General features: G+C 37.7%; 1 protein-coding gene across 1 annotated transcript in view; it reads left to right on the top strand.

The window, feature by feature from the left end:
* The window catches only part of csmd1a (CUB and Sushi multiple domains 1a), a 667,584-nt gene that overhangs the window by 207,438 nt on the left and 435,447 nt on the right, over positions 1–24,699 (top strand). The gene's annotated exons all lie outside the window — the stretch shown is intronic.

The raw sequence follows: 24,699 nt of genomic DNA on the forward strand, positions 1-24,699 counted from the left end.
AGCCCTGATAACATTTACATTGCAAACTATGACAGCATCTTTAGCACGTAACCCTTGAGAGATCTGACAAATATTGCATTATTTCCTCAATGTTTTGTGCGTGTAGGTCCAGAAAGCTGATTTCGACCATGATCAGTAAATTCATAAAGCAGACATTTTTTTTAATAACGCATTGTGTTTCTCGTTTCATGTGTTACAATACTGATGAATCTAAAGGTTATTTAGTGCTCTAACATAGAGGCTGACATTTTTTCGGGAATCCCGTGGGTCCCACGGGTCCCGCGGGATTCCCGTGGGATCGGGAACAAAATCACTATTAATCACGGGATTGGGACGGGACAGGAAAAAATGTCAGCGGGAGTGGACGGGACCGGGATCGTAATAAAACTATGATACCCAACTTTATACACAAATATGCAGTTTCTATAAATAAACTTAAATAAAGTTAATATATTGTGTGCGTGCGTGCCTATGTGTGTGTTTGCATGTTTAAGAAAGGTTGCATGAATTTTCACGAATGTGTCTCCCTGGTGCATAAGCGCTCCAACGCAGCCTGAGCGCTTATGAGAAAAGGGAACAGCAGCAAAGAGTATAGCGGCTCTGATCAAACGGAGAGATAAGTGTGTGACAAGAGTTGTGTTGCGAAGAGATTTCCTGCTGTTTGGATAGTTTCTGTGGTTTATTGTGTGCGTCAGTGCCGAATAGTTAGTTTTTTCTAGTTGTCTTTAAATTAGCAGCAAGATTACCGTGTCTTTTATCTTATATTGTCAGTTATCATTCATAATGTAAATGAAGCTGTTAGATAGCGCGAATCTTCTCATTAATAGTCATGGTACCCAGTTTATATTTGTGTTAGTTTATCTTGTACATATTTATTCAGTATTGTTTCCTTATATTGGAGATTGTATAGTTCTAATACTTATACAGTTATTTAACAATTCTAACAAATATAGTTATTTACTTTATGTGTTATCTGATACATGTGCTAGTCACATTTTAGAACATATGACACCATTTCGCGGTATCTTGTATATTTTTGCATATTTTGAACTTAATTACAGCTGTTAATGCTGGTTATTTAAACAAATGTATATTAATGTTCTTTCATAAGGCTTTTATTCTTGTTTATTATTTGTTGTTGCAGAACCACACAAACACAGATAGGCCTACTTAAGTGCATATTAATGGAAGGTTTTATGCCCATACTGCAACTGTGAATTAAACACCCATAATCCAATTATTCATCTGGTTCTTGTGTTCTGGACTCCAGACTTTGGGGTTATTAAACTATTGTAGACATGGAGTGAACTATGTATTGTTTTTCTTTTATTTGCTGTATTCCATTTTCTGGAGAAAATCTAGAAACCGGCTCAGCAGCTGGTCCAAAACAGGATGGAGAGCAGATTAAATCAAATTCTTTGTATGAACTTAACACTAGTTGAAAAAAAAAAATATATGGGAGCGATACAGGAGCGGGAGTCAGTTTAAACAGGAGCGGGATGGGAGTGGGAGTCAATTTACCAGGAGCGGGATGGGATGGGATTATTTTTTAAACTTTGGTCTGGGAGTGGGACGGGACAAGATTTATTTCTATGGGAGTGGGACGGGACAGGAGTGAAAATCCACTCCCGTGTCATCCTCTACTCTAACACATCCTGTTTTTAACACACATAGTTTTTTTTAACTCTTTCACCGCCATTGACGAGATATCTCGTCAATTAAGAGAAAACGCTTCCCCGCCAATGACGAGATTTTCCGTCTTTCCGCAATACCGCTATTATCCACCAGGTGGCGCCCTTCCGCAACTTTTTAAACCCGGAAGTATTGCCCTATGGCAAGCGGCTGCATGTCCGTGTCTGTTTTAAAGATCGCTCTGAACGGCATCTCTATGAAAAGTCCGTCACAAAAATGGAATTATCTCTGCTTTTTGCTCAAAATGTGGTGTTTTTGCAGAAACCTACCCATATTCAAAAGCTGATTACAAAAGAACCACTAAAGGTAGGATGAAACGTTTTTTTTTAGTTTGAAAGCAGAGGCCTGTTCTTTCATTTGGTATATTGTATGTTTATATATTTAAAGAAGAACATTTTCTAGAAGGCATTAAACTTTGGTGAAAATCATGAAAAACGGTGTCGCTGGCTAGCAACTTTTTTAAAAAACGCTGGCGGTGAAAGAGTTAAATAAAAGTAAATCGGGTTTAAATGTCAGGGGTTCCTGTCGGGACGAAAGTAAAACTTGTTACTTTTGTCCCACTGCTAATACTTTTGCATTATGTCAAAAATATATATCATTCTGTAGGAGCCGATGGTGTAGTGGACGGTGCTCCGACACATGGTGCAGATGCACTTCTGGCGACCCGAGTTCGAATCCCGGCTCGAGGTCCTTTGCCAATCCCACACCCCTCTCTCCACCCTGTCGTCTCCTTAATCACTGTCTATCTAATAAAGGCAAATATATATATATATATATCATTCTAATTTAATTTAATTTTATAGTGTTCAAACTGTTGAAATTGTTTCATTCTCAACAATTTAAGTTTGTACTGTCAGGTTGCTTTTGAAACATTTAATAAAAGTGAAATTTAAAATAAAAAAAATTATTTTATTATTTTTTGCAAAATATAAATTTGTCACAGCTGTCAGGGGCAAAGTAACAATTCACTACTTATGTTTAAAGTGAAATTATACAGAAGTCGTTTTACATTTGTTCAAAATTCCACCTGGTATTGATAGACCACACTTGTGAGTTATTGACCACAGCAAAAATATATCTCTGTCTAAAACATTATCTTTGTCTATCTGTGCAAAGTCTATGATAGGGCCCTTTGACTGTCATTTGATTAGACCGTGAGGTTTTTCAATCTGATCTCAGGACAATTCGTATGAGTACGAGTTGGCTAATTCCTATAAATTTGTACATGGAATCATACAAAAAACTGGTATCCCACTCTCACCCCACCCCTAAACCCAAGGTCATAGGGTGATTGCAAATAATACAAAACGTATGAATTTGGTCGTACAAATTAGCCACATTTTAAAATACAAATGAGTCATGAGATTGTGATGTTTTTTCACATGACGTTCTGACTAAAGTGATGGGCCCTTCATCAATGACCATCTTGAGTGTGAAAGGCAGCAGACTTTTTTAAGCCTTCCTGGACGAATTGTTACAGAATGGTCAATGCAGCCGAGGAATTAGACCAGAATCATTAAATGTTCTTTAACGGCTCTTTTTCTCCAGTTAACATTGAACAAACTGTCACTCCCCTGCACAAACAGTTAATTCGGAGACGCGCTGCATGAATACTGCATCAGGATCGCACACGTTTGGGTTGCTTGGAGCGGTCCAGAGAGAGCACTGGGCTCACGGCAGAAGAATGCATCACCTCTCTCTGACTGATAGCACACATCACCAGCACTGCTTTATGCACATCAAACACCTGCCATGGTGCATATGCTCTCCTCTGAGGAAACCGTCGCTCGCAGGCTTTGCAAAATACATACACAAGCACCGGCACTAGAGATGAGTGATTAGACAGGTAAAAAAGAGGAGTTGCAACTCTGAAATATGCCTGGATCTGTTGTTGATTCATGGTGTTGTAAGGAACGTCGTTCTATATATATATGACTTAAAGAATTTGACTACAGTTGTTTTGACAGACTGAGATCAAGCCAAAATAAGTAATAAAAAAGATGATGTGAGTTATGTTGCCTACTTAAATCATTTCAAATTGGTTGCAATTTAAATGTCAGAACCAAAGACTAACCAAGACTTGATGTTTTAATTCAGTTTTTCTTTTTAATCTTTTAATCTTTTGCACACGTAACAGGGATATGTTAACATTTTGGTGTTATTGTGAAGCGTCATGTGCGTGGTCAATGAGGTTTCGTTTAAGTATTAGGTTGAGACCGAAGACAATGTGTGGCACAAGGATTTGAAACCTGTTAGAAGCTAATGGCACAGAAATTACACTTCACCGTTCAACAAATGAAACATGTTTAACAGCATATACTTAACTGAATTCAACTTGTTTAATGGTAATGACCTACAGGATAACCTATAATTAGATACTTTTTAGTTGTTTGTGTGAAACGCACTGTGTTTGTAACACAATCTGTGCCAAATGTCTATGTTTGGTAAAGGACGAGGTACGCTCTCTAAAATCATCTTGGTGATAAACTACAATAATTGTATTGTTGTCATGCCACCTTTTCTGTTGTAAGCGCAATGTAACTATAATTCAACTCATGCTTTTCATATTTGTTTGTTCTTCTATTACTAATCTTTTTTATGGCTTTGTAAATCTGACGCTCTGTTCCAAAACTCCCAGAGCTGCCCTGCTTTTTACTGTCTACATTTTGACTGAAATGAAACATCATAAGTGACTGATCTGGAACGCTCTGCATAAACAGGAGCTTAGTATTGAGAGCACTATTTGCAGGTATGCAGATTTGGGAGTGTTGAAGTACATATGTTTTCATTTAGGGCTGTCAATCGATGAACAATTGCTTTTTGTTGATTTAATTAATTGCGTTTAATTGCTCATCAATTTTGCCTGAAAAATGACCTCACAAAAGATCACTCAAAGTTACCGTGTTATAATCCAACAAATCATCCAACCCATATTGCATGCAACCTACTACTCCCTACGTTGTAAGTCAGTGGCGCAATATTGTTTTTGTTATTTAATGAGCGCGTTAGTAATATACGCTTATAAACAGGACGACAACGCACATTTGTTTGTGCCCATCAGCACACAAACGTTTTTAAATATTAAAAATTAAAGGATTAAAATATGAACGATTATTATTGAGTCTCTTGGACATAAATGAGAATCGTTTACAGGACTTTAGTTGGCGTAAAGAGCTGCTTCACCTGTAGCCTGGTAAGTAATTGAATGTTTTGCTTTAAGCAAATGCAAATATTGAATCTATTTTTAAATCTTTTTTTTTAATGCTACCCCATGGATTTATTATTTTAAATGGACTTTCAAAATGTTGTTTTACTTGAGTAAACATCATATTCATATTAATCATATGAAACTTACTTTTTTTTCAATAAACTGCTGCGTTCCGCATTAAATAGATTTGAGTTACTCTTGCAATAGACGATAATGACGATTCATTGTTACATCTATAACTTAAATAAAAAAAATATGATTTTCCTTTTAGAGGCAGTTTGTGTCAGGTGACGCTCAAGTTATTTGAAATCTAGATGTGCTGCAAGCACACTTGAATATAGACGCGTCTGAAACAAAACTCGTCACAGGCGAGCGCTTTGACAAGCAGAAGAAAGCATCACGTCCTGCGTTTTTCATGCCTTTTAGATGTTAATGGACCTAATGCAAGAATTCTTCCAAAAAGTGGTCGTGACTCTGCACACTGTAAAAAAATAAAAAGTTGACTTAACTTAGGTCAACTTGCTGCACAGCTTTTTTGAGTTTACTCAACTCTTGGATGATGTAGTTCACCTAACTCAATTTACTGAGTAAGGTCAACTTACACCAAAAAGTTGAACCAACTTAAACTGATTAGGTAATACGCAAATTTCTAAGTTTACTCAACTAGTGACTAAGTTGGGTAAAGAGTAATTTAGTATATCCAAATTTAACTAATCTACATGTTTTGGACTGTGGGGGTGTGGAAACCATTTCTAATTTTACAAATATAAATATTTAAATGCATCTTACATTACGCATCAGACAAAAACCTTGAAATGTAACTGCAGGTCCGTAGACCATAAAAAAGATGGACGACGCGACATCGCCTCCCTCCATTGTAATGAATTGAAGCCAAAAATGTCCAACCATGGTCGCCGCCATGTTACGTAAAAACGTCAGTTTGGAGCCAAGGCATGCACAGAAGGAATCGTCTGTGGAGCCAGAGGCGGAGCTGCAGTATCAAACTTCAACCCAAACGCTCGAGCGACCAATTCAACCACGCTAAACATAACGACATGCCCCGTTTCTATAGCATTAAATTACTAGCTAAAATAAAACTTATCAAAAAAATGAAAACTTGAACATATATCGGCATGATAACAACTACTTGAAAGGACCAAAACCATCTATCGGAAACTTTTATTGGAAGTGTAAATCATTTTTTTTATTAAGCGCAGAGTCCCATTCATTTGAATGGATAGGGAGGGTTTATGACTTGTACTGCAACCAGCCAACAGGGGGCGATCAAAGAGCCAGCGGCTTCACTTTTCAAGACTTTTCACACCTGTGCAGGTCATAGTAAGCTGCGGCCCGTAGAGGGGGCTTATCCCTAAAACCTTACTGTACTGTACGTAGTAATAACCTGCTTGGGCATACAACCTACGGGATCTATTTCGATAGCCCATTCACACAGCAGGTTGAAAACAGACATGTAGAAAGATCAAAATACGCACATCCAAAAAAGTCTTGACCAGGTGCAAGATCAAAGTATGAATAAAAAATAGAAAAAAGATCTGCACACTGTTATGTTCCCTTTATTTCAAGAAGTTTAAAACCAGCAATGTTTCAGTCAGAGACAAACACGTGTTTTGGTCCTCGAGATAGATAATAAGCTAATTTACAATACGTTACAAATAAAAATACACGCCACGTGTATTTACAGGATCTGTATGGGATCTGCCTGAACGTGAAAAGATCCTGAAAAATAATTTGTAGTGCGATGAACCAAAATCAAATATTTTTGAAAAGGGCACAACACTGAAATTCGAAAAAAACAGCTCTTTTGCTCAGATACTATTGTTTGGGTCATATGAGTTTTAAAACTCAAACAGAGACCTTTTCTAATTTGATAACATGTTATCTGCTTTCTAATAGACAACATCACACAGTAGTAGCGTGCACTCTTAGCACATTTTTGTTCTGTCAGTGAAATGTGTTATTTCTTTCAACACATTATTTTTCATAATCTATCACACTGAATGAACGTGTTCATCAACACCCCTACTTTCATTAATCATCTATTATAGTATAAATATTGGAGGGGGGGCATTTTTGCTGTAGTTTTGATTATTGTGGGGGTTACCTCCCCGCAAACTGTTCACCTGGCTATTTGTCTCTAACTTTTTACATCATTATTTGTCATTGCTGAAACAACTGTAATTTAAATGACTGTAATTGTAAACATTTTGCAGCCATTTTGGCAGTTTGCATTCTGGGATTGTATTAGATATATCTGCTTTTTGACCGTTGAGTTGCATTGTATGAATCAGACGGCATGTAGTTTTTTGCCAAATATATTTTTTTTATTGTTCTACAAAAGAAAATATGTCACCAACAGGACTGAGTAAATACACCAACATATAGGATTGAGTTAATAAACAGCAAATTTAAATTTTTGGGTTAACTATACCTTTAATCTTGTGAAGGTGGGAGTAAGGGATAGGGTTGCAAGCCTGAGTGGCTGAGTGTTACAACTTGAAAAGAGTTCATTATCATATAGGTTGATTAATAATGACAGCTGACTTAACCTTATTTGTGTGCAATGCTACATTGCTTTGACAAGTGTGTTAGGGTCCAGACATACGGCGAGTGTGCATTTGTTGTTTCTCTGAATTTCACCAGCAGGACATTACGCGTGTGGAATCTTCATCAACTACCCGCTGTCAGCGTGGATCCGGTGTGCAAATATTCCTGGATGTTCACAGCAGGATTCTAACAATAAAGATCTGGCCACATAATACGGCTCCTTAATGTGATGAAGCGGTCGCAGGACAATGAACACAGAGTATTAGGGCAAAACTTGTACTGCTGAACATTGAACTGACACACGTTTTGATGTACTGCACTTCTGCAGAAATAAATATAAATATGTTCTGCAGACACTTATATTTAGTTGATATTACTGTCATTTTTTACTGCAATACAGTGCTTTATTATACTAATGCAAATCGAATGAGAACCATTATAAAAAAATTATTTAAAAGTATCAGGATATATCTGGACACTATATAGAGTGGGGGTATACCGAATTGTCATGAAAATTATATCTGTTCCTAATGTTAAAGATCCCAATGGTCACTCGTATATGCTTTATTGTTTTTATGTAAAATATAGTTTCATATAATTTTTTTCTTTTGATTTTGGGGTAAAATGTGACCTTGACATATTTTTCTCATTTTCTCATCAGGATAATGCATTTCACTGGGGAATTTTTTGAGAAATTAAGGGAAGGGCAGCAAAGCAATAAGAGACTCAAGGTTCTGTGTTAAATCCTCGTGTGAACAAATGGCCTTGAGTGGCTTGTTGCATATGTAAAATTACATCAAGAAACAATTGAAAGTAATGTTGTGCTCAGTTAATATAAAAAAATCACATTATTAATCAGAATATGTCTTCCACCATAGGTCATTTATCTACCTGTTTACTGTTGCTTAGCAACATACTGACTTATATTGTTAATATATGTAGAATGTGCGATCTCAGGTGTACATTTATTAACACTTTTTACCATCTTTTAGCATGGCTTATCCAGCCAAAAAGCCATTTTAAAAGTTGTATTACAATATCTGTGTGTGAATTATGTGTTTAGCACAACAACAAAAGATGCTTTACTACACTCTAAAAAAAATGCTGAGTTATGTTCAACTCAGCGTTGGGTCAAAAAAGTGCAATAAAGTCAAAACTAAAGCAACCTGGCTAAGAACATTCATTGGAGGTTTAGTTTGGCTGACGCTAAGCCTTCAGTTGTTTCATTTTCGCCATCCCCTATACAGCGGAGGTGAAGAAAGGGTATTTCCGAGTCTAGCATGCCCTATAGTGATTTATAGTCTGACTCTGGAGACCTTTAATAGACCTGTAGTTCCACACATACACCACCAGAGGCGCTACACCTTATCTCTATTTTCATGATGAGGGGAAACTGTTTACGGAGGGTCCCTGCTCTGTAAATAATTACACACACAGAGCATCAATAGAGGGGTGTCTGAGGAAACACTGTGGCATTGGCAGCGTGATTTAATGAGGGTTATGTTTGTGCAGTCTTTGGGAACAGAATACGCCCCTGTGTGTACATTAGATTTCAGGTGGTTGTTTTCGGAGACAGTTGACCCAATAATTTGTCACCGCCACTGTGATGTCAGCACACACTCTTTGCTTTCAGCTCCCTTCAGAGATTTGACGGTAAGGAGGGGAGAAATCAGCTCCGGGCTGGAGGGGAGCCAAATTGCTTGCCTCTCTTAACGCTGACTTTGCGGGTGCATGAATAAATGATTTTTCCAACACTGGATAAAACCCTTGTAAGCTGTTGCCACTGTTTTAATTGCCTCTGCATACAGTTGGAGTCGGGAAAACTGTACATGAAGAAATAAACTTGTTACCTAGTGGAGCGTTTTCCTGTTGCACCACCCATTTAGTTCTGCAGCTCTAGCCATATGTTTTGGGCAGATTTCTAATGAAAATGTTAATTATTGCAGTTCTTGTTGCTTCACCTATTTGTTTAAATGTTTTTTTTATCTCAGGATTTAAAGATTGTTTAATTTTTTATCTTTAGTGCTAGAATAAATATCAACTTAAAGCAACTGTATGGTACTGGGTAATGTAAGGAAATGAATTAATATTTTTCAGCTTTTTGATCATATAAAATTAATTAGAATATTATGTACTAAATTTAAAATGTTTAATGTTAAAACGCACGTTTTATGCACATCCCAACATAAATAACTATCATAATTATCATAGTTCAACATAATATTTAATATTTATTTTTGATATATATTTTTATTCAAATAGATGAGACAGTATAACAATACACAATAATACACACGAATATTTACCAGTATATGCTTTTACTAATTCATTTTAATACATGTAAAATGACATATGGACACTTTTAAGCATTGACCCAACAGAGTTACAACATACATTCCTTCGGTGCATCCCAAAATTCAAAGGATGCATCCTTCGAAAGTTGTATTTAAAAGTCAATGACATCACTGCGCCGGGATGAAGGCTGTCCCAATTCGAAGGCTCCATCAAAAGCCTTCAGATGTGGCCTCTAAATGCGTCCTTTATTTTTTATGAAGCTATCCCAAGATTCAATGCGATTCAAAGTATTTTAAAAGAAACATTTATAACCATAGTTAAATGTATAGTTTGCTATTTTTGCCATTATAAATGATGTTTTAATTATGTTTTTATTGCTGTAATACTGTGCATGTTTACTTTTGTATATTTCAAAGGTTGGTAAATTTGATATATTGTTCGGTAGTTTAATCTGCATCAATGCATCATATTTTCTAATATAAAAAAAAAATATCTGGCTCCATACTTATTTTTTGAAGTTTGAAACGTCTCTGCTGTTGTCTTCAGTTGACGTGTCCCTTATTGTGCGTTCACACCAGCCGCGGAAGAGGCGGCAAGCGCGAGTGATTTACATGTTAAGTCAAAGCAAAGATGTGAATAGGCATAAATTGAGCGTTGCTGCGGGAAACGCGTGAGTTGAAAATCTGAACTTTGGTGGATATTCGCGCTGCGTTAACCAATCAGGAGCTTGCTCTAGTAATGACGTGATTACAGGAAGCGAGCAGAGTCGCAGAAGCCCCTCCCATGACCGAATTTCCATGGGAATATCTCGAATGACTAGAATGAAGTAAACTCAAAATGTTTAAGCGTCCAACTACGTGTGAATAGTGCATTTTGCCGCCTCTACAGCGTTTGGTGTGAATGCACAGTAAGACTAGACTCTTATTTCAGTTTAATTCAGCTTTATGGACTTTGAGGCTGCATCCTTTAAAACCAGAGTACCTGCCTTCAAAGTCTGAGTCCTTCAAACGATCCAGCCTTCCAATTGGGATGAACCCTGGGTATAACAAGATTGCGCCTTCCTATTACTATGAATAGAAGACTCAATGGGTGTTTTTCAAATGTGAGGATGCGCCCTAGGAAGGCTGTTTCCTTCCTAGTGCAGTACTTCTGACAGTTCGGGGTTACAATCCTTCACATCTTTAAAATCGCCATGAAGATAAAATAAAAAAATGCCTTACTTCATTTCAGAAGCCGGTTTCACTCGGATATTCGTCACCACGTGGGAAAAAAGGCAACTGATACTTCCGTTTCATGGCGACTTTAAACGCTAGAATGAGACGGTCTAATTAGTGTCCATGGTAATGTCATATCCATTCCCGCCCCCTGGGTCTTGTCATGAAAACTGTAAAGTGAGAAGTTGAAGATAATGCAATGTATCACCACAGAAAGTTTTTACAACTTTTCATTAAATTAGTCCTTTGAATGAGAATCATATATCAACCATTTGTTTTATACAGAATTTGCAGTTTAACATTGTAATTAAATTACAAAAAAATCAAGGAAAACATAAATATCTTTATTTTTGTCTTACATTTCATACTTAAATTGGGTGAGCTCTGTGCCCACTCGTTTCCTACCAATGTTAGGCTTATATTTTAAAATGAAATTGGGTGATGAAAGTGCCAATTTGATTCTTGCAATGTTTTTTGAATGTGTGCAATGGATTTATGAATTGTGGGTGATTTGAGGGCACGAAGGATTTCAGATTTGTGAATCCTTCAAAAGTGGCCGAATGAAGGGCATGAAACAGAGGCTGTCTTTCAAAGATGCATTAACAGATATGCAGCCTTTCTAGGATGCATCCTCAAGTTTGAGACACACCCAATATGGCTGCTCTTGCAACGGAAGTCCCACCTTCAAATTAAAAGAACCAATCATTAATATCTAATAGGACTTTAGTCTTAAATGACTAAACAAACTGCACTGAGGTTGCAAACATGGTCGCCTAGTGGCGCGACTTTTGTTACAAGTCACGGGTTGCAGGACAAGGATTATATTACAAAATTCATGATGTATATCTCCAGTGAATATTGTCAAGGTGACGGTGACAGGACCCAAAGTCTTCTACCTCAATGCTTCTCTGCTCGGTATTGTGGATAATAATTACTTGGAGCACAGATAAGAATTATAGTTATCTTAAGGAAGATAGCTCCTCAAAATCTCCAGTAATATCTCTAAAAGCCTTATCTCTTGAAGAGATTGTGAGTCTATTAGTCAGTTACATCAAACCACTCAGTGAAGCGAAAGAAATAGCCGTGGACATTTTCTTTGCAGTCTCTGTTTTATGTAAATAAAGCATCTGATTACGTCGGCTATTTTGCAGAGGCATTATAGCGTGACCACTCCATGTTTTTTTTTTATCTCAGGTTCTCCAGCTGTTCTCCAACTGTTTCTTGCAACTGACTAGATTGGGCTTGATTTCCATGTTTATGACTCAGGGCTGAATGAAGTTCTTATCTCACATTAAAATTACACAGCCGATTGATCTGATTCTTCTTTGATCTTTGGAAGTAATTGAATAAGGATGTTTACTGCATGCAATTTTTAGACTTTGCTTCAATGGAGCATTGCAGTCCTTGGTGGTTGACAGGCAGGTGGATTAGTTTGTCCTCAGTTTTAGTGGCCCTACAGGTGACCTAACAAAACTAAAGATAGCTGCTTCTAGGAGTCTCTAAATGGTCAATCATTTCCTATATTTTTTTATCTGTTGATCATACTGTATTTTTTGAAACATTATGTAACTGCAGTGTTCTTTAAAGCCATTAATAATTCCTCTGAAGATCTCCAGCAGTCTGCCACATGAGATTGTATGTAATCCTATCTATTATCAAGAAAAGAGGACTTGTGGTATAGAAGGTAAACTATTGCTGTGGGTTTTTTCAGCCCAGGCCGTCACTCTTTGATTTTGGGTATCTTTTTGTTCTTGTCACTTATCAACATAAATCATCAGCATAATTTAAATAGTCACAGTCTAGTAGAGGGATGTGTGACCTAAATCTTGCATTACTGTATGAGAAATTGTATGACATTACAGAAGATTGTTACAGTACATTGCTTGCTTTTTAAAGAGCACCTATGGTCCGATTCACAATTTTACATTTCCTTTGGTGTTTAAGTGTGTATTAGTTCATGTTAATGATATGCAAAAGGTACAAATCCCAAAGTAAACGATAACATGAGTTATCGTCTTCAATGTAAATCTCTTTTCTTGGATTACAACAAACACACCGATTGTAGGCAAAAGTTTACAGTTTTTTTTATTCACATTTTTGCACTATGCACTTTAATAAGTAAAGTTTGTACTTTCTAGACCTTTTGAGTCTTTTTGGATTCAATGTGCGGTCAGCCATTTTTTCTTCCTCATTCTACATATCCTTCTTGGTTCTACGCACCTGAAGAAATATATAGTTGATTGAGAACGCAACAATTTTTTCTATACTATACTTTTATAAAATTTAAAATGCTATTTAACTTTTAAAATAGTTATAATATATTTATTACTGCACATCAGTTAAACTGTATTTTGTATGTGGATTTATTTACAATTTAAAAACACATCACTGTTAACATTTCCACATTAAGACTATTGTATTAATTCAATTTTTCAATTCAATTTTATTTATATAGCGCTTTTCACAATTGGTAATTGTTTCAAAGCAGCTTTACTAGAAGCAGGGAAAAGCACAGAAAAATCAACAGATTGCATAACATAATACAGATAGCATAAGCAGCTAAATTTGCCGCGGCTATGAATTATAAGAACATTATAAGCGAGCGTATTAATAATATATTTAAACCAATGATGGCTGACTACCGGGTTGAAAAAAACCCTAGGAGAAAAACCTCTTGACTTTTTAGCCAGGGGAAAACTCCTAGGAGGAATAAACCCTTATATGTAAATGAAAAAAGGAGATTAAGCGGGTTCTGCCGGTGGTCATTGGTCAGGCATCAGCTGGGTATCACGTTGAAGGACGCCCAGTAGATCAGATGTGTTCCAACCTTCACATTTACTGGAACTGGGTCTGTTTGTCTCATTGTCCTTGGGGTCGAGCACGAGACTGGGAGAGAGAAACAAAATCCTATTAGCATAGGGACCATTCACATGTAATGCAAGTGTCACACAGAGATGTGGTTTAAATCAGCTTGGTTCCAGACAGGCTAACTATTGCGGCATAAGTATGTTACCCACAGTTGAGGATTTAGCAAATATGGGGCCCAAGGGGAAAGTATCTATGGGGCCCCCCATCTGATCTTAAAAGAGAATGAAACACGCCAACCCGTTTGACTAAAGCCAGAAGCCCCACTGTCGTCATTAATGCAGGTTCAGTGGCAAACGGTTCTGTATGGCATACTATTCATATTATACCCTATTAATCATGTATCATGTAAACTTTTGGATCTGTAAGAGAGCTAAGTGCCATGCCAGTTTGAGCTATTTTTTTGCCATAGCAGGAAACAAAACAATAAAATCAAATAAACACCTGAATTCAGTGAAGAGTTGTGCTATAGTGTCTCATGCACTTTTGAAAACCCAAATAGGCACCGATATTGACGCCCAGGTGTCACCCCTTCCTACTGTGTCTTCTCTTATTTATAACACTTAAGTGTCCCCCTTTGTTCGGTTCCCAACGCATCCCAACGGATGGCTATGATAAAATACCCCTGCTATTGTGCCGGTAACAATCCAGGCCTGGAGCTGAGCTCGCCTGTTATCGGTGGAATTGCTGGGCCAGAATTCACAGGAGAGCAGCAGTCAGAAGCCATTGAGTGACGGCGAGGTTTCTGTCGTGTTTTGCTCATTTCCCGAATTATTGTAATGCGAGCATAGGAATCCCTGCATCCTGTGAGAGAATAATTGCTCTGGGGGCTGCGATAAAGCGCGGAGAGAGGATGAACCCGTTTCTGTATGTGATAAAGAATGTCAAAGAAGAGGCCTTGAGGAATGTTAGGGAGGCAGAACGATTGCATTATGAATATGAATGTTTAAAAAGAGGCGGTGGTGCTTATGTTTGAATCTACAGGGAAGAGAGATGGATTGTGCCATGTCCTAACAGAAGATTTGCATTACAAAACGCTTACTACTTTTAAAGAAATGTGTGCTTATGAAGTGCAAGCCAAAATATTAAAAAGAAAATCGTGATTACCTTTAAATGGCGTATTGGATTTGTAGCAAGTATCTCTGTGATACACTGCATTTTTATGATCTGGCAACGCTTGTTTGAGTTGGTATTATATTAATTTGATACAATTTTACTTAATACTTTTATTTAAAAAGGTTAACCTAACCCGCCTTAATGTGATGCACACCCTTTAAGCATTGAGTGTGGTTGCTAGGATGTTGTTAAGTTGTTCTATATGGTTGCTAGGCAACTGATAGAAAAAATATAGCATTATTTGAGCTCTATAACATCAATATCTTGAAAAGTGAAAAATGAAACATGCTGGCAGTCCATATATCCCCAAAAAAGAACATCATCCAAGGCAATCTGAATGTCTTACGCCATTTGCGGAAACACAATCCTCGGCTCATCAGCATTTTCCTCGTGCCATGAAGAATAGATTCCAGAGGGGTTGATTTTAAAGATAACTGGAGAATAAGATGAGAGAGATACAGGAGCAGGAGGGCTTCAGTGGGGATGGCTGCAGTCAGACTTCCTTTAACAGAGAAATGAAACCAATGTTCAGTGTTGTATAACGTCTGAAAACCCCAGGGCCAGGCAGAAATTGAACAGTGTAAAAATAATTAGAACAGCAGGTGTGGGCACAATGAAGATGAGGCGGGAAGTGTTGACAAACCAATGATGCTGTTCCACCTCACGCACCACACAGACACTTCCAGTGATGCCTGTGCACATAGCAAAGGGGCGCACGTGAATAAATGGTAAAAAAAGCTAGAAAAGTTTGTCCAGGCGAACTTGAAAGATGTTAGTTTGCATTTGTTTAGTGCAACGTTTATGTAGCATTAACGTTCATATTAATTGTTGTCTAAAGTTATTTGAAATCTGTGCCTGCAGAACTCAACAAAAAGCTGCACAGAATTGGGACGCACATAATTTGCACAGTTCTACGCATCATCTGCCCCTCGTGTGTTTGTTTATTAAACATTTCGACTAATTTGATAAGGCTTCCAGCGGCCATTGGGTGTACGAAATGCTCAGCTCCTTCAATAAACACATTTTATCAAGACGTTTACCTGCAAACAGTGTAAAGAAAAAGTAGAAAAACATCCGCTGATTCTCTCCGGGCCCATATTTGATGTGCAAAGACATTCTTTAGATGACTTTGTCGTCTCACTTGAAGTAAAGGAGACAGATGAAATAGTACACAAAATATCTTCAGTTTGATGTGTACTACATAAGTAGACTATTCATTTGTGTGTCATTGAATGATCTGCTTCACATGGAAAGATTTTCCATTTAGCTCATTGCAGCCAGATTCTTATTTTCTTGCATTGCGCCCATTTTCTGACAGCTTCCATTCAAAATCGTGTGCCTCTGCTGTATCTCCAGTGACTCAGATTAGAATTGATCGGAAAAAAGCAGGCAGGACAGGGAATGAATCAAGTATGAAAAATGACCTCCTCGCCAGAGAAGTGCAGAATTTATGGATTCATACACTGGCCCCTCAGGATATGTGTTGATTCAATTTGTATTTATTGCACCAACGGTTACAAATCTTTAGACATAAGCTTTTGGACCCAAACTACACGTTTAAGACTGTAACGGAAATCTTCTGAGAATTAAGCATCGCACTGTAAAAATGAAATATCTGCTGACCTCAAATGACTTAAACAGTTGGCATCGTTTTTGTTCCCATGACTTTAACATTAAAAGTCTGAGAAGATCATTTAAAGGCGGGGTGCATGATTTTTGAAAAACACTTTGGAAAAGTGAGTCGGGCCGAGTACCAAAACACACTTGTAGCCAATCACCAGTAAGGGGTGTGTCTACTAACCGACATCATTGCCTGGGTTGCGTATGTGTGGGGCGGGTCTATAAAAAGAAGGTCTGGATTCTATTTGTTTAGGTGATTTTAAATGTCAACATTAGCTTTCAGAGATCATGCACCCCGCCTTTAAGTTTGAAATTACTTACATGGTTTTTAAATGTGCTTTTTTAATTGCTACTAGAACATGGACAGCAAAGTACATATTATCTTTAAAACAAATCATATAAACTCTCTTCCCGAAAGCTGTCATGAAATACCTTAACGGCGCATTCACACGGGGCATAAGCGTTGACGCTTCCCATTCACTTTTAATGGGAGACGTCAAGCGTTGGCGAACTGAATTGTGGATCCGTCGCGCTGCATCACTGCCGTTGCTCGCGGCAGAAGTTGAACATTTCTCAACTTTTCAAGCGGCAACGCGAGCGTCAGCCAATCAGATTGCCTTATGCATACAACCTAGGCAGAGCCAGCCAATTACGTTTATGGAAGACCGGAGCATGTGCTGCGGCCACTGTGATTGGCTGTTGGCCACGCTTCAGACAAGCCTTCCGTCAAGCGTTAACGCTTTCGGCCCGTGTGAATGCGCCGTAAGAGATCACACACATAACTCAACACTTGGTATTTGTGACCCATGCTGTCTAAATGAGTCTGAATGCACACAGTCTAATTTTCAGCTATATGCAAAAAAGTATAAATGTCAATTTTTATACAAAAAATATAAAAAGAAGTACATTAAGCGCTTGTTTGGGGAACCCAATACTCTATATAGTCATTAAACATCTAAAATGATCTTTATTTGTATGTTTTCTGAGAGATGTATCGTCCTAAATGCTTAACCTGATACAAAAATGGACTTCCATCCATATGCACATCTGACATTTTGGTTTCGGTTGTAACATGCAAGAATTAAAAAATAGAGTAAAGGACTTGCGTGACGTTAAAAAAGTTATTAAGAGCGACAAGGCTTTTCCTCACGCTGACTGACACATCCGACACATCTGATGCATGCACACAAATGTGTGATATATAATTACTTTCCAAAATATCTGTTTTGAAAAGAATTCACGCAAATATAATCTGTTATGTCTTAAAGGGGCCATGGCCCAATACTTTTTAAGATGTCAAATAATGTGGTTGGATAGGGCAGATTAAGGGGTGGTATTATTATACAACCCCAAAACAGAAAAAGTTGGGACACTGTAGAAATTGTGAGTAAAAAAGGAATGGAATAATTTACAAATCTCATAAACTTATATTTTATTCACAGTAGAATATAGATAACATTGAAATGTCATGCCAAATATTGGCTCATTTTGGATTTCATGAGAGCTACACATTCCAAAAAAAGTTGGGACAGGTAGCAATAAGAGGCCAGAAAAGTTAAATGTGCATATAAAGGAACAGCTGGAGGAGGACCAATGTTTAGGAATGGGAATGTTGTCCTATTCTTGTCTAATACAGGCTTCTAGTTGCTCAACTGTCTTAGGTCTTCTTTGTCGCATCTTTCGCTTTATGATGCACCAAATCTTTTCTGTGGGTGAAAGATCTGGACTGCAGGCTGGCCATTTCAGTACTCAAATCCTTCTTCTATGCAGTCTTGATGTTGTAATTGATGCACTATGTGGTCTGGCATTGTCATGTTGGAAAATGCAAGGTCTTCCCTGAAAGAGACGACGTCTGAATGGGATCATATGTATCTAGAACTTGGATAAACCTTTCAGCATTGATGGTGCCTTTCCAGATGTGTAAGCTGCCCATGCCACACACGCTCATGCAACCCCAAACCATCAGAGATGCAGGCTTCTGAAAAGAGCGCTAATAACAACTTGGGTTGTCATTGTCCTCTTTAGTCTGGATGAAATGGCATCCCAGTTTTTCAAAAAGAACTTCAAATTTTGATTCGTTGGACCACAGAACAGTTTTCCACTTTGCCAAAGTCCATTTTAAATGAGCCTTGCCCAGGGAAAACACCTGTGCTTCTGGATCATGTTTAGATATGGCTTCTTTTTTGACCTACAGAGTTTTAGCTGGCAACAGCGAATGACACGGTGGATTGTGTTCACTGACAATGTGTTCTGGAAGTATTCCAGAGCCCATGTTGTGATTTCCATTACAGTAGCATTCCTGTATGTGATGCAGTGCCATCTAAGAGCCCGAAGATCACAGGCATCCGGTATGGTTTTCCGGTCTTGACCCTTACGCACAGAGATTGTTCCAGATTCTCTGAATCTTTGAATGATATTATGCACTGTAGATGATGATAACTTCAATCTCATTGCAATTTTTCTCTTAGAAACTCAGAAAACTATTTTTCGCCGCAGCATTGGGAGAATTGGTGATTCTCTGCCCATCTTGACCTCTGAGAGACACTGCCAATCTGAGAGGCTTTTTTATACCCAATCATGTTGCCAATTGACCTAATAAGTTGCAAATTGGTCTTTCAACTGTTCCTTATTTGCACATTTAACTTTTCTGGCCTCTTATTGCTACCTGTCCCAACTTTTTTTGGAATGTGTAGCTCTCATGAAATCCAAAATGAGCCAATATTTGGCATGACATTTCAAAATATCTTACTTTCAACATTTGATACGTTATCTATATTCTACTGTGAATAAAATATAAGTTTATGAGATTTGTAAATTATTCCATTCCTTTTTTACTCACAATTTCTACAGTGTCCCAACTTTTTCTGTTTTGGGGTTGTATTAAGAGCTCCTTATGACATCATAAGGAGAGCCAAATTTCAACCTATGTGCTTATGGAGAATGGTTTACCAAAACTAAGTTACTGGGTTGATCTTTTTCACATTTTCTAGGTTGATAGAAGCACTGGGGACCCAATCATAGCACTTAAACATAAAAAAAGTCTGATTTTCATGCCATGGCCCCTTTTAGTGAATGTTTGGTTAACTGTTGAGGTAAAATATCTGATGTGTAACATTATGTTAGATCCTTGCATTCAGTAGATCTTTAAGCTGTCTGTCTCAGTGTTAATCAAACAATAAAATAAATAAAAAAAATTTGACTTTTTGTGTGCTTACTCTATTAAATTTACCAGAGATTTTAAGGTATGGATGTGGTGATTTTGCTTTTTGAACCCACAAATATCTGGCCTTTTTGGATTTTATTCTCAAAATTGACTTTGCTGACCCTTTCATTTTTTCGGTCAGATTTCAACAAATCATGCATTGTTTTAATTTTTTTTAACTCTTTACCCGCCATTGACGAGATATCTCATCAATTAAGAGAAAACGCTTCTCCGCCAATGACGAGATTTTCCGTCTTTCCGCAATACCGCTATTATCCACCAGGTGGCGCCCTTCCGCAACTTTTTAAAACCGGAAGTATTGCCCTATGGCAAGCGGCTGCATGTCCGTGTCTGTTTTAAAGATCGCTCTGAATGGGATCTCTATGAAAAGTCCGTCACAAAAATTGAATTATCTCTGCTTTTTGCTCAAAATATGGTGTTTTTGCAAAAACCTACCCATATTCAAAAGCTGATTGCAAAAGAACCACTGAAGGTAGGATGAAACGTTTTTTTTTTGTTTGAAAGCAGAGGGTCTGTTCTTTCATTTGGTATATTGTATGTTTATATATTTAAAGAAGAACATTTTCTGGAAGGCATTAAACTTTGGTGAAAATCATGAAAAACGCTGGCGCTGGCTGGCAACTTTTTTTTAAAACGCTGGCGGTGAAAGAGTTAATAGAGAATGTGAAAATATAAATAACACATTTTTGAAAATGTGCTCATTCCGACTTAATTTGCCAGCACGGGTCACATGTTGGTTAGTTTTAACTTAAACATAAATTAATCAGATTACTGGAACCTCAGGGCAGTCAATATTAGGTTGCGTATTTTTCCAGCAATATTTACTTGGTCTATCATATTCATATTACATTTTCATTTTTCAACAGCTCAACTTTCTGGTAAGAGAACCTGGAAAATTATTGCCGGTCTGTAAAAGAGAGCTTCAAACACCCTAAGATGAGATGAAATGTGTTATGAGGCGGCCACTACACAGCAGGTTCTTGTTATTTATATATTGAAAACAAGATAAAAGAGAAGTATTGAAATCCTAGTTACAGCATGGATTTTTCTGCATCTAGCCCTGTCGAGAAAAAGAAAAGTATTCTCTGAAGAACTCCGCATTCAACAATTGCCATTATAAATGTTTATTTCCCTCGTGAAAATGTGATCAGTGGCCATTAAACTAGCGCTGGAACGTTTGAATGTGTCTTTGTGCCTGAAGAAATCTGGCTAATTACTTTTGCTCTAATGTTATTCTGTCTTAGATTTGTTAGTAAAGGGGTTTTAAGTCTGTGCCAAAACCCTAAGTGAAATCACATGCTAAACAAGGCAAAATAGTAATTAACCATTCATCTGAAGGAAACACTCAGGTCTAGTTATCCAGGCTTACTCCTACCCCAAAGAAGCTGTTTCAAAGACTGAGAATTACTCTCAACATGACAGTAATATTCAGCACTTCATTTGGGTCTGTGAAACCCATCAACTTAAATGCATACTCCTGGGGTGGACATATTATATTCATTTTATAATTATTTTATAACCACAGTTTGTTTTCTATTATAACTACTCTAAAAATGCAGGGTTATTTTCAATCCAGCACTGGGTACAAAAAAGCACAAGCAGATTCCACAGAGTTGTAATTTAACCCATGCTTGGTTGTTTCAACCCAAAATACTGTGTTGTTTTAACCTATTGTTGGGTCAAATATAACAATTTTCTTAGTTAATTTCAACCCCACTGCTGGGCTTGTCCCTTTTTGACCAAATGCTGAGTTGAGTTAAATTTATATTTAACTCATCAGTGGGTTAAAACAACCCAGCGTAGGTCAAATTACAACCCAGCATATTGGGTTAATCCCTTTATAATCCAGCCTTGGGTCAAAAGGGAAAAAAACAGCCGTTGAGTTAAATTAACCAAGAAAATGTTTATTTTGACCCAACATTTTGGTTAAAACAAGTCAGTATAGGATAAATTATAAGATGAAAATATCCCAGCATACAGTACCCATAAGTCAACAACCCGATGTAGGAAATTTCAAGCCTTGCAGTAACCATAGCGATGCCAGCGTTTAAGTACTTAGAATATGGAATATTACAAAAAGGGATGAACCCAACCCGCTGGGTTGCAATTTAAAGTCGCAATGAAATTGAAATTAAAAACTTTAATTTGTTTTGGAATATTGTGGTATTTTTTACAAATGACTTATATATGTGCTTCATTATTTAAAAAAAATTAATGTGCCCTCATAACCTTAAATCAAAAACTCATATCTCGTCCCCTCCTCAAAACGACCTCTCTCTCTTTTGGTCACATGGTATGGCAGGTGGGCGGAGTCACAGCGAAGAAGATCACAGCGATTAGCAATTAGCAACACGACCCAACTTCAAACGAACCAATCAGATCTCAATGGACAAATTCAAATCCTGCCCTGCCTTTATTTCACTTCAGAAGCTGTTTCATTCAGATATACATCACCACGGGGAAAAAAGGCAATCGCCACTTCTGTTTCATGGCGACTTTAACCTGTGTTAGGGGCTAATCACACCAAAAACGCTTTAAATGCTATGAAACGCAAGGCGCTGTAAAGCAACTGTAAAATTCCCTCACCACGACGTAAGGCCCGCCTCTCCCCTCATTCGATTGGACAATGGAAAGAAGCGAATGACGTCGGGCGCTTCTCCGCTCTCAGCGCTCCTTTAAAAGCGCGTGCTGCGGCTGGCGGCAAAAACTGCAAGGCGCTCGGCGCGCATAAACAGTGCGCAAACGCTCCCGGCACATAGAATATCATTCAAAAAATGCGCCTGCAACTGCCATAAACACTTTTGGTGTGATTGGCCCCTTAGGCCGTTTGTTGTTTTAACACAGTTTCTGGGTTAATTTAACCCAGTGGCTGAGTTTGTCCCTTTTTGACCCAGCACTTGGTTAAAAATAACCCAGCATCTTTTAACGTTAACTTTATAGTGTAGTTAAACAGCCACACTGTAAAATGGCAAAACACATGCTGGGTTAAAAATCACCCAATGTTGGGTTGTTGTTATGCAACCATGGGTAATAATAACCCAACAATTGGGTTAAAACAACCAAGCATTCGGTTCTGTCTAATATTTATCCAACATGGATAAAAAATAACCCAGCCATTTTTAGAGTGCATGGTCATAAAATGCAAAAGAGAAATGTGCACATACAAACTTTTTCAGTCTTTGATTAGTAAGTGAAATGAAAATAGTTTTCTATTGCACTCAAACTCTTTCAGGTCTGTGAGCAGTTAGTTAAACTCATAAGAGCGATTACGCTTTACATTAGGGATTTGGAACCAGCTTACCAGTTATGCGTCAAGTCCGTCAAATTATGCTATTCTTTCAAGACCCGCTCTATCAGAATTTACATTTTTCAAGTGTCCGTCTTGAAATTACATGTCAGTCAAAGCTCAGGTATATTCTGGAAATTGAAGGTACCTCGAGTGCTTTGTCGGTGAGGGGGAAACATGATTAATGTGTCAAATCAGGTTTTTATCACATCTAAACCTCCTCATGCCCACAGACTGAATGTACATCGGACGCAGGTCCAATAATGTTGCACGGATCGCTCAATTAAAGTTAGAATAAACAGGACTGAAAGCCAACATTATTGCACGTTTGTTTGTGTGTGTTTGCTTTAAGCTCTAAAAGACAATGCCTTCAAGACATCTGACAAAAATCGAATTGATTTATTGAAGAGTTTTGTTTAATGCAGATTAATTGCTTTGTGCAGTATAACCATCACACTATACATCTTTACATGTTAGCGTGTTCTTCTGTGGACAGAAAGTAGGACAGCTTTATTGATACCCTATGAATTGTTTCAGATCAGCCTTTCGAAAAACCATGGAAACGATGTGAACAATCAAGCCATTACATTAAATCTCAGATTGATTTTAGTATAGCACCTGTCAGGCTTGAAGTAATTTGTAATGAAATTACTTTTATGAAAGTGTTACGAAACTTCTTGAAAGCATATTCATGTTTAATAATACACATTTCCAAGCTAAATACAGTGTCATACAGGACTGATTCAGATATGTTTTAAAGAGGAATAATTTAAGAAAAGAGCCTATTATGTAAGGCAACCTTCCCACTAAGCTGCATCCATTGCTCCTGCAGAGACGGGAACACATTAAGCACACGGGACGAACTCAGAAATATGTGGGAAATAGATGCAGAGCGTGACACGCATCAGCGAGGCCACATCTGTTGTTCACTTGTAAGTGCACTTTGCTGAGAAAATTACTTGGGGGACTTGTGTATTGGCTATATAATTTTTCCTCTGGGTCAGATCATAAATATTACCTGGAAGTTTGCGCTAGAAACCTGCGCTCGTTCAATGATTTGGATTTAGATTTGGTGGGAGTGGGATTAGGAAAACAGTCCTTCGCAGGACTCAAATGCATTTGGATAACCATCACACTGTATCACATACTGTATAAATGACACAAATACTTTTACATAAAAACTAACATTTTCTGTTCAACTGAAGAAAGGTATTCATACGGTTCTGGAAGGGCATGAGGGTGTGTAATTTTTTAAAGTATGTTCATTTTATGGCAAACTTAGATTTGTTGGGAATGTGCTTCCTTTAAGAGAATCCTTTGACTTTGTTGCTGTGGAACTTGCCTGATGACAACCCCTGGGATTTCGTCACAGGAAGCATCTGACCTTTAAGATACAGCTAGTGTTAATAATAGCCACTCTAATTTAAACAAAATGGTGAACAACACAGTCAATAGGGCTACATAAAAGGCGGCATGAAACCAATGGGTTAGACTTGCAGGAGCTCAAGACTTGAGCTCAAGGGGAGCATCCCTCCCACTGCTTAAATTGTGTGCCTTGTGTGTACTTTTTCACTTATAGTAGGGTCGCACATGCTTTTCAATGTGCGGTTTCCTA

This window comes from Paramisgurnus dabryanus, chromosome 20 (genome assembly GCF_030506205.2).
Source record: "Paramisgurnus dabryanus chromosome 20, PD_genome_1.1, whole genome shotgun sequence".
In the NCBI taxonomy this organism is placed as follows: domain Eukaryota; kingdom Metazoa; phylum Chordata; class Actinopteri; order Cypriniformes; family Cobitidae; genus Paramisgurnus; species Paramisgurnus dabryanus.